Genomic DNA, 16,085 nt, shown 5'->3' with positions numbered 1-16,085 from the left:
TAATGCAGAGCCAGTTTATATGTATTGGGATGTGCATTTAGAAACAAAAAGACTTGAGAGACAGAATAGAAATATCGAATGGTAAAGAGATATTAAGCGATAACAGCTATGTACCCAGTCTCATAATACAGAGATGTAATGGAGAGAATATCCTTTAGGATATTGATAAAATGTGAACATTTCTTACCCGTCGCTTTGAAACATGTGATTCTTGATACTGTTATATACCTGGTCCCTCAAAAATGTGGACTTGGGAGTAGGTGTACAGATTTGCAGCCTTTGATGACTGTTAATTGGTCAACATAGAGGCAATTCCTGACCAGGGGGAGCACATACTTGCTTGGTTGGGCTGACAAACAAAACTGGGATGGGGACATGGGGCAGGAAGAGGACTGGAAACAAAATGTGAAGTTAATGTAGAAGCTGAAAATAACAGCAGTAAAAGGATGAAGAGGTGAGTTCCCAGAGGGTTTCTGCAGTGGAAGGGCATTTAAAGGGAAACCATCAGTCACAGAATCCCAGAATCCCAGAATGTCAGGGGTTGGAAGGGACCTGGAAAGCTCATCCAGTGCAATCCCCCCATGGAGCAGGAACACCCAGCTGAGGTTCCACAGGAAGGTGTCCAGGCGGGTTTGAATGTCTGCAGAGAAGGAGACTCCACAACCTCCCTCGGCAGTCTGGGCCAGGCTCTGACACCCTCACCCCCAACAAGTTTCTTCCCATATTTGAGTGGAACCTCCTGTGTTCCAGTTTGCACCCATTACCCCTTGTCCTGTCACTGGATGTCACCGAGAAGAGTCTGACTCCATCCTCCTGACACTGCCCCTTTCCATATTGATCCCCGTGAATGAGTCCCCCCTCAGTCTCCTCTTCTGCAGCTCCAGAGCCCCAGCTCCCTCAGCCTTTCCTCACACGGGAGATGCTCCACTCCCTTCAGCATCTTGGTGGCTGCGCTGGACTCTCTGCAGCAGTTCCCTGTCCTTCTGGAACTGAGGGGCCACAACTGGACACAAGATTCCAGCTGTGGTCTCCCCAGGGCAGAGCAGAGGGGCAGGAGAACCTCTCTGACCTACTGACCACCCCCTTCTAACCCACCCCAGGTCCCATTGGCCTTCCTGGCCACAAGGGCCCAGTGCTGGCTCATGCTCACCCTGCTGTCCCCAGGATCCCCAGGTCCCTTTCCCCTACGCTGCTCTCTAATAGCTCATTCCCCAACTTACACTGGAACCTGGGGTTGTTCCTGCCCACATTCAAGACTCTACACTTGCCTTTGTTCTGTTTCATTACATCTTTCTCACTCAGCTCTCCAGCCTGTCCAGGTCTCTGGATGGCAGCACAGCTTCCAGTGTCAGCCACTCCTCCTCAATAGTTCGCTTGTCAGGAGTTTTTGAAACCTAATGTGAAAGTTTATTGTAAGGAAATCAGGAATATGCTGTTTTCTGCCTCTGTTGGGGGGGTACAAGAAATGGTCGACCTAATTTTCAGCAAAAGCGAATATTGGGAAAATAATTTCCAATTCTGGAATAGCTTGGAGAGTCTTAATATTCTCCGGTTGCTCGTCCCTGAGTTGCTGGAGGTTTTTCCTGCCAGTAACTTCATCTCCATGCAGCAACAGTTATCTGGAAAGTCGGAGCGATCCTGCCATAAAAACGCCCTCTTAATCAAAGATGGTCGAGTCGGAGACAGTCGGTGCTTTCAGTGCTGGCATCCTGTCCCGCTCAGGCCATCCCACGTAGGAGGAAGACGGACACAAAAAGCGATTTGGCTGTGGTGCAGCAAAACAAATTGTGGCCAAATCGTGGCGCGGGAGTTAATGGGTACACAGTGTTACTCTGCGAGTCTGCATCGCGCCGACTGGAAATCCTGGGCAGTTTTGTCGTCGGTTTCGTTATTCCAAGTTTGGCTTCAGCTGGTGAAAAATAGGGCACTTCTCAAGTCCTATATCTCAACAATAAAAACGTTTTAAGAATATTAAAGGTAAATCTTACTAGATTGCTTTAGAGCGACGGTGAGGCTGTGATCTAATCCATTTATATGCGTGTGTGTGTCATCCCCTTTTCTCCCCCAGCCAACTGGGTGTTGACTTATGGTGTCAGTTTTCTCCTTGTAGCCATAGAACGAGTCTTTGCTGATGTACCGAGGTTTACAATATATTCACACGCTCTGGCTCGTGGAACGGCTGTACATAAATTGTCCCCACGCCATTTACAAGCATCATGTCCCTGCTGGGTCAGACTGACGGTCAGAGCCCAGTAGCCAGGCTCTAATTGCAGTAAAAATACTACTTGCAGAAACTCGGTGTTTTTCCTGCTGTTGAAGTGGCAGAAACGCCCTCAGGACCTCAGCTTCATACCTGATGTTTGGGCCATCAGACGCCCCTTCTCTGCCCCTGCCCAAATCTCTCGCCCTGTTGCCAGTTTAAACCTACCTGATGCTATGCAGCTCTTCTCAACAAGGCCAACTGCTGGTTCTTGACTGGTTAGTCTCAGTCACAGGTAAGACTGGATCCTAAGTCCCTTTACAGGGTAAGAGAGTTTTTTTAGGCCAGCCTTTCGCCCCCCACAAGAACTTATTTTCCAAAGTATTAGGCCTAAACACTCTTGGAATGAACTGTTGTATGTTATTTACAGCATATTGAATCAGGGTTTGATAATGTGAAGGGCTTGATTCTGTCTTAAAGGTTATAAGATGTATTTATTCACTTTACATTTCTCAGCTTTGCTTTTTCCACTTCTCTTTCTATGGTTTGAGTTGGAGCTTAAAGAAGAGCAAATGTTTAACTGCGAATGTGAGGACAGTGGGGGAATGGCTGGGATGTTTTACTTTCTCATTCAGATTCTAGAGAAAGTCCTAAAAAAAGAGACTGTCAAAGTTGTCCCACTTCTGTTCTTCAGATCCTTGGTGAGGACTGCAGGGAATCAACCAGCACTCTCTAGTCATGAACCCTTTCCAATGATGCAGGTAGATGGGTATTAATACGTACATCACACTTCTCTTATAGAGCTCTTGACGTCTATTCCAAGCACCCCAATGTCAGCAAGAGGGGACGAGGTAAAACCATCATCGTCAGATCTTGATTCAGCTGTGTTGGTGGAGAGGAAGGATGAAATAGTGATATTGCACAGAGGACTGTGTTGACATGGTGAGGGATTACTTACTGCAGTATACTTGATCCCCTCTTTCTCTAGGAGTAGCAATAAAACATCTCTGTGTTACTGTAAAGAGATGAGGGAGGAGATTATAGCACTTTAAGTAACATAATATTGTAATTTCCTAGAGCAGAGGTAATTAGGTAATACTGGGTCATAAGTTTGCTTGCGAAGGCCCTGGAAGGATTTTGGGAGCTTTCCGAATGAGCAGCATCATATTGCTGGTCCTGTGCCAGTATGTGTGGTCTGTCATGATATTGCCATGATATTCACCAAGATTTTACTGTTAAAATATCTATCTTGAGAACCCTTTTGCATTTGATAACTGGCATCTTCTTGCAGGGACACATCGTCCCTTCTACTGTCTCTAGCTAAAGAGGATCAGATTTCTTTTTTAATATCAAGTGAATCTAGGAATTTCCATCTATTTTGGCTTCTAGATGAGAGAGAACTCGTAAGTACAGCACAGTGAGCTTGCACTCCATCCTAAACAATATAAATAGTTAGAATAGTTGTTAAGAGAAGTGGGAATTGAGGGAGAGATGTAGTTCATGGTCTCCATATGCCCTCAAATGCTGCTGTCCTGTTTTGTTCTCTAGAGGATATTCAGCCGTCGTATTGCTGTAACTTTTGAACGTCTTCCAGGAGTTCTTTAAATTACATGACCAAGGTGAGTCATGGGGATTTAGCTGTGTTTTCAATGGGAAGTCATGTTTAAATAGGGGTTAGACTGGCTTAACAAATGGTATCCTTGTGTGGCTGGGGACAGAGATTTATACAAGTGTGCCAATACCTTATCAACTGGATGTAAAGAATCATAAATATCTAAGTAATAAATGAAGTTGAATTCCCCCACATGAAGGGACTTGAGCACAAGCCCTATGGGGAGAGGCTGAGGGAGCTGGGCTTGTTCAGTCTGGAGAAGAGGAGGCTTAGAGGTGAGCTCAGCACTCTCTAGAACGACCTGAAGGGCAGTTCTAGCCAGGGGGGATTGGGCTCTTCTCCCAGGCAGTCAGCAATAGGACAAGGGGGCATGGGCTTCAACTCTGCCAGGGGAAATTGAGGCTGGAGATGAGAAAGCAATTCTGTGCAGAGAGAGTGGTCAGCATTGGAATGGCTGCCCAGGGAGGTGCTGGACTCACCGGCCCTGGAGGTTTTGAAACTGAGATTGGCCATGGCACTTAGTGCCATGATCTGGTCAATGGACTGGAGTTGGACCAAGGGTTGGACTGGATGAGCTCTGAGGGCTTTCCCAACCCAGTCCATTCTGTGATGCTGTGAAGGTTCACCTTTATATAAGTCAGTATTTTGGATAATGTTCCAAGAACTACCTAAAGAAACAAACTCATCCTCCGGTCTCCTGTGCTTGGCAGCAGAATCGTTAGTCAGCAGGAATGTGGAGAACTTTGTGAAAAATGGTTTTTTAGATAATTGCCTGTTGCAGACTGTTGAGAGAAACTCACTTTTTCTTTTTGGCATATTGCATTAAACGGTGGCTTTTATGTTTTAGAACGGATATGTTGATTTATAGATCCTCCAGTCCGCTGGTAGGTGTCCAGTTTCCAAACTTGGATACTTCTGTTGAGTAACTGGAGTCAAATTTTCAGTTCACCGATGGGGAAATAAACTTTCTAAGATATTACCCATCCAGCTTAAAGGAAAACGGTGAGATGATGAGCGTGACAGGTCTTAAAGTTCAGAATCAAAGTGCAAATAATGTGTGAATTGAAAATATTTGGTATTTCTTTCATTGCTCTGAAATTGGAAGCTTGTAGCATGGGCAATAGGGCTACATTAAACCAGCAGCTTCTTGCTGGCCTTGCCAATCTTTCATGTCACATAGGGGCGCGTAGGGAATTTTTCACGGGTCTTTTTGTGTTATTATTGTTAGCGCTGCGTGTTGGAGCAGGAGGTGCAGGGAAGGTGCAGTTCCCACCACACAAACTCTTAGGACTTGCTATTTTTTTAATTGGCAACCTTCTTTAATTTATATCCCAATTATTAATTCAGTGCCAGCGTCCTGGGTTTTTCTCTAATAGCTCCTTCTCTGTTTATGAGTTCTGGGGTTGAATGGGATGAGATCCGTGGGCTCTGTTTATTTGGGCTTAAAGTAGAGTGTGTGTATGCATAAGAATATATAAAACCCCTTCTGGAAGTCTGAGGTTTTAAGGACTTTTTGCATATAATACAGACCAAGGGAAAAAATGGGTTCAGACAAACTCTACAAGTAGCACTGGGTTGTTTTGGGAACAAGGGAAAATAGCTCAACAGCCCCTGGATGCTCTAGAAATCTCAATGCTTGGGAAATATGGAATGGCTGAATGTAAGGAATGAATGTTTTGTTAGCTGTCATTTTGGCCAATATCGTTTTTGGCTAATATCATTTTTGGCCTACTGTTTCCCCTCACGCCGCACTGGACCTTGTGTTAAACTAAGCACAAGCGATTGCTCCAGAACCAGCTATAACAGATAATGCATTTTCTGCTTGTTTCTGGAAGCGCAAAGCTCCGTGGTCAATCAGCTATGAGAGTAAATTGATGGCAGCTCTGCCTGTCCTCAGTGCACATGACGTGGTTTAATTCTTCCCATCCTTTTGCTTCTGTGTTGCTCACAAGTTTCCTGCAGAAATCGCCTGCGTTCAGTTGCATTATATTGGAAATAAAGTTTTCAGAGGAGGTAGCAAGTGCAAATGGAGAATGGAAGGGTAACCGTAACTGTAGCCTTTACAGCCGGCGACGGCTGCAATTATATATAGGGCATGCACATTCTAACAGATGTTTCCCATTTAAACCACACTGGTTTCAACATGGACCAAATTTAGGATCTAAGCATGGTGACCATAGCTCTCGCTCAATCTCTGATTCCATCTTGTGCCATTTACTGTCTTTCTCAAATGCTCGCTGAGACTTTTTCCCCTGGTTGTTCTAGGGAACAGCTTTGATTTTTCTCACTTTGTGGTTATTTTAAGCTTCAGAAAACAATAAGGATGTACTTTTCTTTTTTTCCCCCCCTTCTTTCCTCTGTGCTTTTATGAAAGCAGAATCTGTGTAGATAAAGCACAGTTGATCTGTTAGGGATTACTGTTTCTCGGTTATTCTTTTGCTCTTGCATATCATGCCTTTATGTAGGAGAATATTTAAAGGTGTCGTGTAGAACAGCGAGATGAAAGACCCTTTGTGCACTGAAGAATTCTGGTGTCACAGGAGTCCACCTGTTCTCCCGTAACTTTATTTTTAAAAAAAACCTAAGTTTATTTAAAGTGATTTTTAGTGCTCATAAAAGCCGCTGGGTTTTGACAGCCTTAAAGATTGAAAGTCATCCCCACAGGTGGTGGCAGCGGCGCTGTGGCCCCGTATTCAGGGCACAGGAGCAGGAATCAGAAGATCCTTATTCTGTTCTCGTCTTTATCACAAGTGACCTTGAGCCCGTGGTGTGGTGCTGAGGCTCAGTTCTCCGGGGAGGATGTTACCCCGACTCACGAGGACGTCGTAAAGATTTGCGGGTCTCTTAGGAAAGAAAAGACAAGGATGCGCTGTCATCAAGCACCAGACCTCGTTTCCAGTCCACGAGCGAGGAGAATAATGGGCAGTTTTCAGGAGAAGATAAATCACCAACAGCCTGTTGAAAGTCTCAGAACAAGTGGAAATACTTCTGTCCGCACAGCGTAGTCTAAGAGGAGCCAACCAAACCAAACTGGTTTCCTGCAGGTCCAAACAGACTGTTGCTGGTGCTGTGTCCTACATGAAATCTTGGTAGTTTTGCCGACTCAATCTCGAGGTCCATTTGATGGAGCTTTGTGTGTCAAGCTGTGGTCAGTACCGGCCAATTAATGCACCGCTCCAGCTTGCAAAGCTATTCCTCTGATGAAGTGCAAGCGGAGTTTTCTTTTTGACCCTTTCAGGCTATCAGCTTAATTCCCAGAAGCTTCAGATTTCATTACCCATATCATTACCACAACATGCATAGCTGCAGATTTTATTAATGACCATAAAATTATCGAAACCTCTTTGAAATGAATGCTGCTTCCAAGCCAGAAGGTCCTTTCGCACGTCAGCTCTAGTTCCACAGAATCCCCCAGCTTGGTGCAGCACACAGAGTCACAGAATCCCAGAATGTCAGGGACTGGAAGGGACCTGGAAAGCTCATCCAGTGCAATCCCCCCATGGAGCAGGAACACCCAGCTGAGGTTCCACAGGAAGGTGTCCAGGCGGGTTTGAATGTCTGCAGAGAAGGAGACTCCACAACCTCCCTGGGCAGCCTGGGCCAGGCTCTGACACCCTCACCCAGAACAAGTTTCTTCTCAAGTTTAAGTGGAACCTCCTGTGTTCCAGTTTGAACCCATTGCCCCTTGTCCTGTCACTGGGTGTCACCCAGAAGAGCCTGGTTCCATCCTCCTGACACTGCCCCTTTCCATATTGATCCCCAGGAATGAGTCCCCCCTCAGTCTCCTCTTCTCCAGCTCCAGAGCCCCAGCTCCCTCAGCCTTTCCTCACACGGGAGATGCTCCACTCCCTTCAGCATCTTGGTGGCTGCGCTGGACTCTCTCCAGCAGTTCCCTGTCCTTCTGGAACTGAGGGGCCACAACTGGACACAAGATTCCAGGTGTGGTCTCCCCAGGGCAGAGCAGAGGGGCAGGAGAACCTCTCTGACCTACTGACCACCCCCTTCTAATAAATGCTTGGCTCATCCATCTTTCTGCGCCTCATTTCTTGCTAATTTACTGCTCACTAGCAATACTCTTGTGCAGTTCTGTCGCCAAACTTGGGTGTTTTTGCCTCTAAAATAGCTGAGCTGAAGTTTCCCGTCCTCGGAACCTGTTTTTATGCTGTTAGCAGCAGCGCAACCTTTGCACCGCTGTGTTTCGGCCTCCTTCCATTCGCTGCCCTGCTTTTGTTCCTGTCCCTAAAACGTTCATTAATCCATTTCAGTCCCTTTGCCCTGCGCGATGTTTTATGACTTTGTAAATCAGTCTGAGTGGTACAAAATCAAATGCTTTCCTGAGATCTTGATAACTTATGTCCACTGCTTCACTCTTGTCTAACCTAACGATTTGGTCGTATAATAAAAAGGATTTCAGCAGATTTGTCAGGCATGACCTTCTTTTTATGAATCTGTACTGGATGTCCTCTACTAAATTATGCATTTCCAAATGTTCTGCAATTTTTGGCTTTCATCAACACTTCCCATACAGCTGAAGCTGGTTTTCCTCTCCAAACAGAATTCGGCAGAACTCTGTCACAGCCCAACAGAATCCATAGGTTTTGCAGAATTCTCCATCATAAAACTTACCCGTATTCTACTTTTTGTCCTCATCTTAGTGGATTCTTAACGTGGGCATTAGTGTTGTATTTTCTGTAGCTCCGAGAGGACTGTTTTCTCAGGAAAGAACCCTCCCACCATTTGCCGTTCAGCAGGTTTTTGTGCGAGGATGGAGGTGGGGAGCTCGGCGTCTCCATTCGCTTCCTAAATAATTCCATTTGCGGCTGGAGCTCAGTTCACCTCTGGGTGCATGCGTTTATTTTTCTGGCCTGCTTCCTAAAGAGTGTTTTACATTGCAGCCTTGCTTTGTGCCGTTGTCTCAATATATATGTCTGACGGGGGGGAAGGGAAACTCCGAATCCTTCAAGTGTTCTTGCTTAAAGCCCTGATGCTTGTGCTTATACCTACTTCGAACGTATAGCTTGCCACTTGGGCTATGCTTCCAAATACGGATTTCTCTTGGAGGTATGTTCTGACCCACCTACTTTGCATTGCGGATATATTTAGCAAAGTTTTGCCGTAATAATCCTACAGTGCTGTCCCAAAGCTTCCTTTGTCACCTGCTCTTCTGCCTCCCTGCTTCCCAGTTACCTTCTGTGCGTCAAAAACCACCTGCTTGAGGTTTCCTGCACTGATACAGCTCTATTTTCAGCGGTAGGTAGAGCCCAGAGCCTTAACAGCACTGTCCTCCCGGTGTGCTGCTGGCTGGACAATGCAGCTTGCCTAAGCTTGGCTTAATTCCTCCATGTCTGCAGCAAATATCGTAGAATCACAGGATGGTTTGGGTTTAAGGGACCTTCAAAGCACCCCCAGTTCCCCCCCTGCCATGACAGGGACATCTTCACCAGCTCAGGTTGCTCAGAGCCCCGTCCAGCCTGGCCTGGGATGTCTCCAGGGATGGTTCAGCCACCACCTCTCTGCCCAACCTGGGCCAGGCTCTCACCACCCTCAGCACAAACAATTTCTTCTTCATGTTTGGCCTGAATTTCCGGAGACAATAATAATTGAAGCTGCAAAATACGGGGGATTTGGGGATTTATTGTTTAAACAAAGTTAATAAACAGGTGCATAGTCCTTCCCCCCAAGCCTGGCTTGGACAAGGCAAAGGTGCCGCTCAGCCTGGTGAGGTTGAGAGCAGCAGAGGAGGCTCCTACACTTGGATCCTGACTATGGACTATGTCTTGAGAGCATGGGAATGGCTCTTTTTTGGCCTGAACCCAGCTTAGAACAAAAGTAGCACCAGAATACAGGTAGGGGATGTGTCTGCCCTGTGTCTGCTGCTTATTGCAGGAGGAAATTGCCAAGTTATAGAGATACTTAAGTTGCGACAAAATTATGGAAGACGCTGCTTTTCTTCTGCATCCCTCCGGTGTCCCTGTTCGATGTCAGCCAACATGGATTCCAAGTGCAAACCTGCACCGGGTGACTCATTCCTACTAAATTTAAACCACTTATTATGGGGTGGGGGGGACGGGGAAAAAGGAGAATAAAACTCGGATGACAGGTTTAGCAAGCATGGGCACGTATTGCAGCATGTATTGCTGGCTTCGTAATTGCCAAACTACTGATTTCTTGGAACTCCGCTATTAGCATTGTTAAGCAGTGTTCCAGACAGTCGCTCCTATAAATCCCTGTTAATATGTTAAGCAGGAGGAGTCCTTTGCAAGAGTAATATTTAACCGGCGAGCGATCCCATTTCGGGGCGTGCTGTCTGGGCTGAAGGGACAGCGGGGACGTCACCGTGCGGGCCGGGAGGACGTCGTGCTTGGGCATCCCGGTGATGTTTCTCTAATCGGTGCTTAGCAGTATTTCATTCTATAATTTATTTATTTGGACAGAATAAGGGAGCATATAGATTTCCATACCAATAGCAGTAAAACCAATCTAGTTTTCTGATCTCTTACCCTCCTTCATATGCTATTCAGGCAATCGACAACCACACGAAAAACACCTCAGACAAACAAAGACATGACCTTTTCATGGACAGATATTGTTCTTTTTCAAGCGTGCCGTTCCAAATAATGAATTGCCTCAAAGCCTGAAATTATGAAAGCATATTGCTAAATGCCCCTTTTAAAAATTGTCTTTTCATAACCTTGGTACAACCAGAACTTTTTCATTGTGGCGAGTGTGCTGACCCAAGTTATCTCTGCTTCTTCTAAACCAGTCAGAGGGTAGGAATAGCATGGAGTGTCTCAAGAATAACTCTGCCAGAGTATGGCTTTGTCTTGGGCAAAAAAGATTGTCCTGTTTCACTTGCATCTGCTGAACCAGCTACCTCTGCTTTCTGGAAAGCATGTGGAACAGAAAACTTGGGTTGGGCTGTTTGCTTGACATGGATAACACATTCAGAGGTGGATCCGATGGGAATTTGGTCATCGAAGAGGAAGGAGAGGGGAAAACAGAAGAAGAGGGTCAAGCCACAGATCAATATTTTAATCACAACTGGTTGACAAGGGTGTGGGATGGAGGGGCCGGGGAGATGTGTGTGATCTGCCGCTGCGGTGAGGACACGTCTGCCGGATCCCAGCCCCGTTCCAGCGTCACCGGTGGATGTGTGGGATCTCTGATAACTTGTGGCATTCTGAAGGGAACAGCAGATGGGTGCCCTGGGTGCCCTGCGACTGTCCATCAAACCAAGGGTGGGTGTCAGAGGATGGACCAGACTCTGTTCAGTGCTGCCCAACGCCAGGGTGAGGGGCAGCGGACACAGACTGAAACACAGGAGGCCCCATGTGAACATGAGCAGAAACTTCTTTGGTGGGAGGTGCCAGAGCCTGGCCCAGGCTGCCCAGAGCGGGTGTGGAGTCTCCTTCCCTGAGACATTCAAACCCGCCTGGACCCACCTGTGTGATCTGCTCTGGTGACCCTGCGTGAGCAGCTGGGTTGGACTGGATAATCTCCAGAGGTCCCTTCAACCACAACCCAACCAGGCTGGGATTCTATGAATCTTCCTGGAAGCCATTCCCATGGCCATGAAGGGCAAGAAGGTGATGGGGGACACCACAGAGGTAACGTGGGCAAACTGATCGATCTGATTGTCTCCTGGAAAAAGTCACTGGTTTGGCAGTTGACGTTGGTCACCTTGACATCAGCAAGGTTGCTGACGTAATCTCCTGTGACTGGCGATACAGGAGGAAAACAAATGACTGGAACAGGAGTCCAGACAGGTGGCAGATCCTGCACCCCCATGATGGTCAAACCTCAACAGGACAAAGCCCTGAACAGCCTCATCTCCCTCTGCAGTTATCTCTGCTCTGAGCAGGACGTTGGCTTAGAGACCTCCAGAGGTCCCTTCCAACCTGATCTGTTCTATGATTCAAAGATGCAAAACAAAAGGTGAAAGTCTTTCCTAGAAATATCTTGGCAGCTGGGTTGGACTGGGGGATCTCCAGAGGTCCCTTCAACCCAGCCAGCCTGTGACTCTGTGACACCCGAAGGCACAGGACGGACACTGGCGAGACTGCTGTGCTTATAGTCCCCTTTTATGGCACAACGTTATGCAAACTTGTTTGGGGATGGGGAATGTATTTTATTACAAGTCACTGAGAGCTCGTGGAGCTTTTCAGAATACCATTTAATGCTTTCAGAACACCATTTAATGTTTTGTAAAGTTCCTAGTTTATTGTTTGTGTAGCATGTTATCAGATTACTGTTTGGGAAAAGGGGATGATGATCTTAAATCCAAAACCTATTTTTAAAAAGATGATACTTCTCTTAATTTTTATGCAGTGTCTTTGCTATTGCCAAATGATATCACATTCTTCTTAATGCTTTTTTATACTATAGAGCAATGCAGAACTAAAGGATCGTAAGGCATTGGTTATTTCTCTTCTGTGCTTGTTCCTGGTACCAGTGATGACAAATCCATTTCTGGTTTCTGTTCAGCAGCTGGGCGTAGCTTCTTCAGCCAAATATGCGTCTTGCATTTGGGCATCTTGCATTGGGCACCTTTGTATTCGCAGAGGACTGTGTAGCAGTGATTTTCTGTGCCTGCCAAGGGTTTGCGGTATCGCTGTCTCACAATTAATCTCCCTCTGTCAAGTGACCTGGTGGCAGGTACGACTTCTGAACTTCACTGAGTTTGGTGGTGTCTGCTAAGGTGTGTAGGAGCCCCCTGGAGAGTCACAAAGGTCCAGTCACATGAACAGTCTGGTTTTTTGAGGTGTGTTGTCTGTTTTTGTACTTTTAAACGTGCCGGTCACTGGCCATGGGCTGCATGGTGACTGAGCATTAGTTGTCATGGTGGACATGTGTAAGCTCTTGGGAAGGCTGCAGTTCTAAGCAGAACTGACAGCAAAGAGAAAGGCCTGTCTTTACTAGACTGTGCTTATTTTAAGTACATTATCTAGGTTTTCTGGTCTTTGTATGGCCTGTTATAGCGTGCTGAGGTTAGGTTATCAAAGCTTTGTGTATGAGATGGATGTTCTGAAGGTACTGCTGGGTTCCTCTTGCCATGTGTGGTGCGCAGGGCAACCCTGTCAGGTTGTTCTCACGCAAGGCCAGGCTGGACGGGGCTCTGAGCAACCTGAGCTGGTGGAGATGTCCCTGCTCATGGCAGGGGTGCCACTGGGGGAGCTGGGAAGGTCCCTTCAACCCAGGCTGTTTTATGATTCTATGAGAGTCAGTGCACACAGACTGAAACCCAGGAGGCTCCATGTGAACATGAGCAGAAACTTCTTTGCTGGGAGGTGCCAGAGCCTGGCCCAGGCTGCCCAGAGCGGGTGTGGAGTCTCCTTCTCTGAGACATTCAAACCCGCCTGGACCCACCTGTGTGATCTGCTCTGGTGACCCTGCGTGAGCAGCTGGGTTGGACTGGGGGATCTCCAGAGGTCCCTTCAACCCAACCAGCCTGGGATTCTGTGATTCTGAGTGATCTCCCCACTGGGACCTTGAAGCCATGAGAGCAATAGTTTCTTTCTTGTTCCTAGTGTGCACTGTTGGGCCCAGTGTGCTTGATCTGCATCGCGTTGCATCCACATTGCGTTCAGTCAGGGTAATTTATTCTCTGTGCCAAAACTGATCCTCAGTGCAGACTAGACTCAAGAGATGGTAAGCTTGGAGAACATCAGGAGGTGAAGTTCTTCCCCAGAGCACTGCGTAGAAATTCATGTGGGCAGTTCCAGATGGTGAGTTCAACTGCAGCATTATTACAGATATAACCACACAGGGAGGGTCAGTGGGACATGAGGCAAAGGTTCTTCACCCAGAGGTGCTGGACACTGAACAGGCTCCCAGGGAGGTGTCACAGCCCCGACCTGACAGTGCTCAAGAAGGGACTGGACAACGTTCTCAGGCACACAGGGTAAGCTGTGGGGTGTCCTGTGCAGGGATAGGAGTTGGACTCAATGATCCTGGTAGGTCCCTTCCAACTCAGGACACTCTGTGGTTCTGGGTATGGGCTGCGCTGACCCTGCCTGGATACACTCTGCAAGCAGAGATGCTCCCGTCTAACAACATTCAGCAGTGGATTAATACCCGTAGTATGCAGACATTACACTTGGCAATACAGAATCTCATTTCAGTTGGCATATCCAGCACTACTGTGTCACTGTATTCCTAGCAGAAAAGGTAATTAGTGTTAATTGGGGTATTTTTTGAATGAGCCTCACATTTATTGTATGTTTGGCCCAGACCTGGACTCCAGGACTTGGCGATCTCCCACCTGCAGTTTTGTCCAGATAAACGTATATGCTGTATGGTTTGCATATCCAGAGTTCAAGCTATGATCCCTGCTCTTGGCATTTAAGTGTTTTAAGTCTTCATTCTCCTTTAGGTAATGTCTTGCCCATTGTGGCTCTGTAGGAATTAGCTGGCATGGACCTGTTCCTTCAGCTCTCGGCTCTTGCCTGTTCTCTTGCGACATGCAGTTGGAATTTTGTGACGGCTTCTGCTCTCCTGCAGCATCAAACATTTTGAACCAAACCACTCAATTGAGACACCATCTCCTTAAATTCTGTCTCACGTGCGAGTGACCCTCTCGCTCTTCCTTATCCCTTCCAGTGCTCAGACTGATCTAAGTGGATTAAGATAACCTATTTGATCACTAAGTGGTCTTTGTAGCAGCCGTTAGCTTTTGCTATTAGCTGTGAGTTTGTGTCCCTAGCTGTCAGTCGTCTGCTGTCGAGATTCACTTTGCTGTCAAGATTCACTTGTAATTTGAACCAGAAAAGCTAATTCACGTCTGGCCTTTGGTTCCAGGCAAGTTTTTAGACGTGATTGGAGGGGACAATACACTAAAATTCAGGAGATACAACAGTGTAGGTGCTTGGTGCGTCAAGGCCTGAAGCTCATTTGTAAGCAATAATGAAAATAAAACACGGGGTTCTCTGCTGGAACATGTCTGCGGGTATATCTCAACAGCATCTCATTTTCCAGCTGCCGTTAAGGGCGAAGCAAAACTAAATGATGTCCTTTTACTGGGACCGCATTGCCTTTTATGTATCTCTGGGACTTGTGGAGTAACTTGGGGTGGCCCAGGCTGCCCAGAGCGGATGTGGAGTCTCCTTCTCTGAGACATTCAAACCCGCCTGGACCCACCTGTGTGATCTGCTCTGGTGACCCTGTGTGAGCAGCTGGGTTGGACTGGGGGATCTCCAGAGGTCCCTTCAGCCCAACCAGCCTGGGGTTCTGTAATTCTGTCCTTTCCAGTGAAATACAGGTGAACGTCTCTGCCTGGGGTGAGTTTAGGAGACTTGGAGATTTTCTGACCTCAGTGTTTTTGTGCAGTGGATCAGCCACTGCTTTGCTTCAAAGTGGAGCCTGGTCTCCAGCTTGCGCTCAAGGCAATTCCACTAAATTTGGCTAAGGAGATGTCTTTTGTGTGGGGTTGGAGAGGGAAAAGGAGAGAGAAACGCTGCTGACCACAGCCCTTCACTAATTGTTCTATAGAGATCTACCGCAGGGCGTGTTGTAGAAACAAGGATTTACTTGCTTGGTTTTTCAAGTGGACCAGCTGTGACTTTATTCTAAGATTGAGGCAAGTGTTTTCTAAAGGGGAAAAGGCTTGTTTTGGTGGTTTCCCCTCAGTTAAAGAGTTCTGAGGAGGAAGAGGATCCCATCAGAAGTTTTTGCTGTGAGCTTAGCAAGATGCTACTGTGTTCCCTCACCATAATCCCAAAATGTGGCTTCATCCTGGGTGGTACTGCAAAGGGTTTGATAAACCAACACAGTCACGGTAAGGCTGGAAACAGCTTTGGTTGAAGGCAACTTCTGAGCTGTTTCTTCAAGAATTTTTGTGTTTGTGCTAAGTACTCCCTTTCTCCCTTTGGTCTCCTTTGAGTTGCTGGCACAGGTTGCCCAGAGAAGTGGTGGAGCCTTCAAGGTTGGAGATACAAGCCCTGTGGACATGGTCTGGTTCAACCGCAGAATCCCAGAATGTCAGGGGTTGGAAGGGACCTGGAAAGCTCATCCAGTGCAATCCCCCCATGGAGCAGGAACACCCAGCTGAGGTTCCACAGGAAGGTGTCCAGGCGGGTTTGAATGTCTGCAGAGAAGGAGACTCCACAACCTCCCTGGGCAGCCTGGGCCAGGCTCTGCCACCCTCACCCCCAACAAGTTTCTTCTTAAATTTAAGTGGATCCTCTCTGGGTGGCCGGAGGTTGGACAAAACAACCTCCAGAGGTCCCTTCCAACCTCAGATGTTCTTTGAATCTCTCATTAGAAGGTCACAACCTG

At 47.1% G+C, this 16,085-nt stretch overlaps 1 protein-coding gene across 20 annotated transcripts in view; it reads left to right on the top strand.

The window, feature by feature from the left end:
- Positions 1–16,085, top strand: part of HMBOX1 (homeobox containing 1) — a 135,660-nt gene that overhangs the window by 28,183 nt on the left and 91,392 nt on the right. Inside the window, exon 1 of one of the 20 annotated variants that reach the window (XM_071807152.1) lies at positions 3,801–3,819. The exons of the other annotated variants lie outside the window; for them this stretch is intronic. The gene's annotated coding sequence lies outside the window, so the exon portion shown is untranslated. Of the gene's footprint in view, positions 1–3,800; positions 3,820–16,085 lie in introns of those variants that run through there. 20 annotated transcript variants of the gene reach the window in all.

The sequence above is a fragment of the Patagioenas fasciata genome, chromosome 3 (assembly GCF_037038585.1).
Source record: "Patagioenas fasciata isolate bPatFas1 chromosome 3, bPatFas1.hap1, whole genome shotgun sequence".
NCBI lineage: Eukaryota > Metazoa > Chordata > Aves > Columbiformes > Columbidae > Patagioenas > Patagioenas fasciata.
The sequence above is the reverse complement of the archived record's forward strand: the minus strand, read 5'-3'. Positions and strand labels throughout refer to the sequence as shown.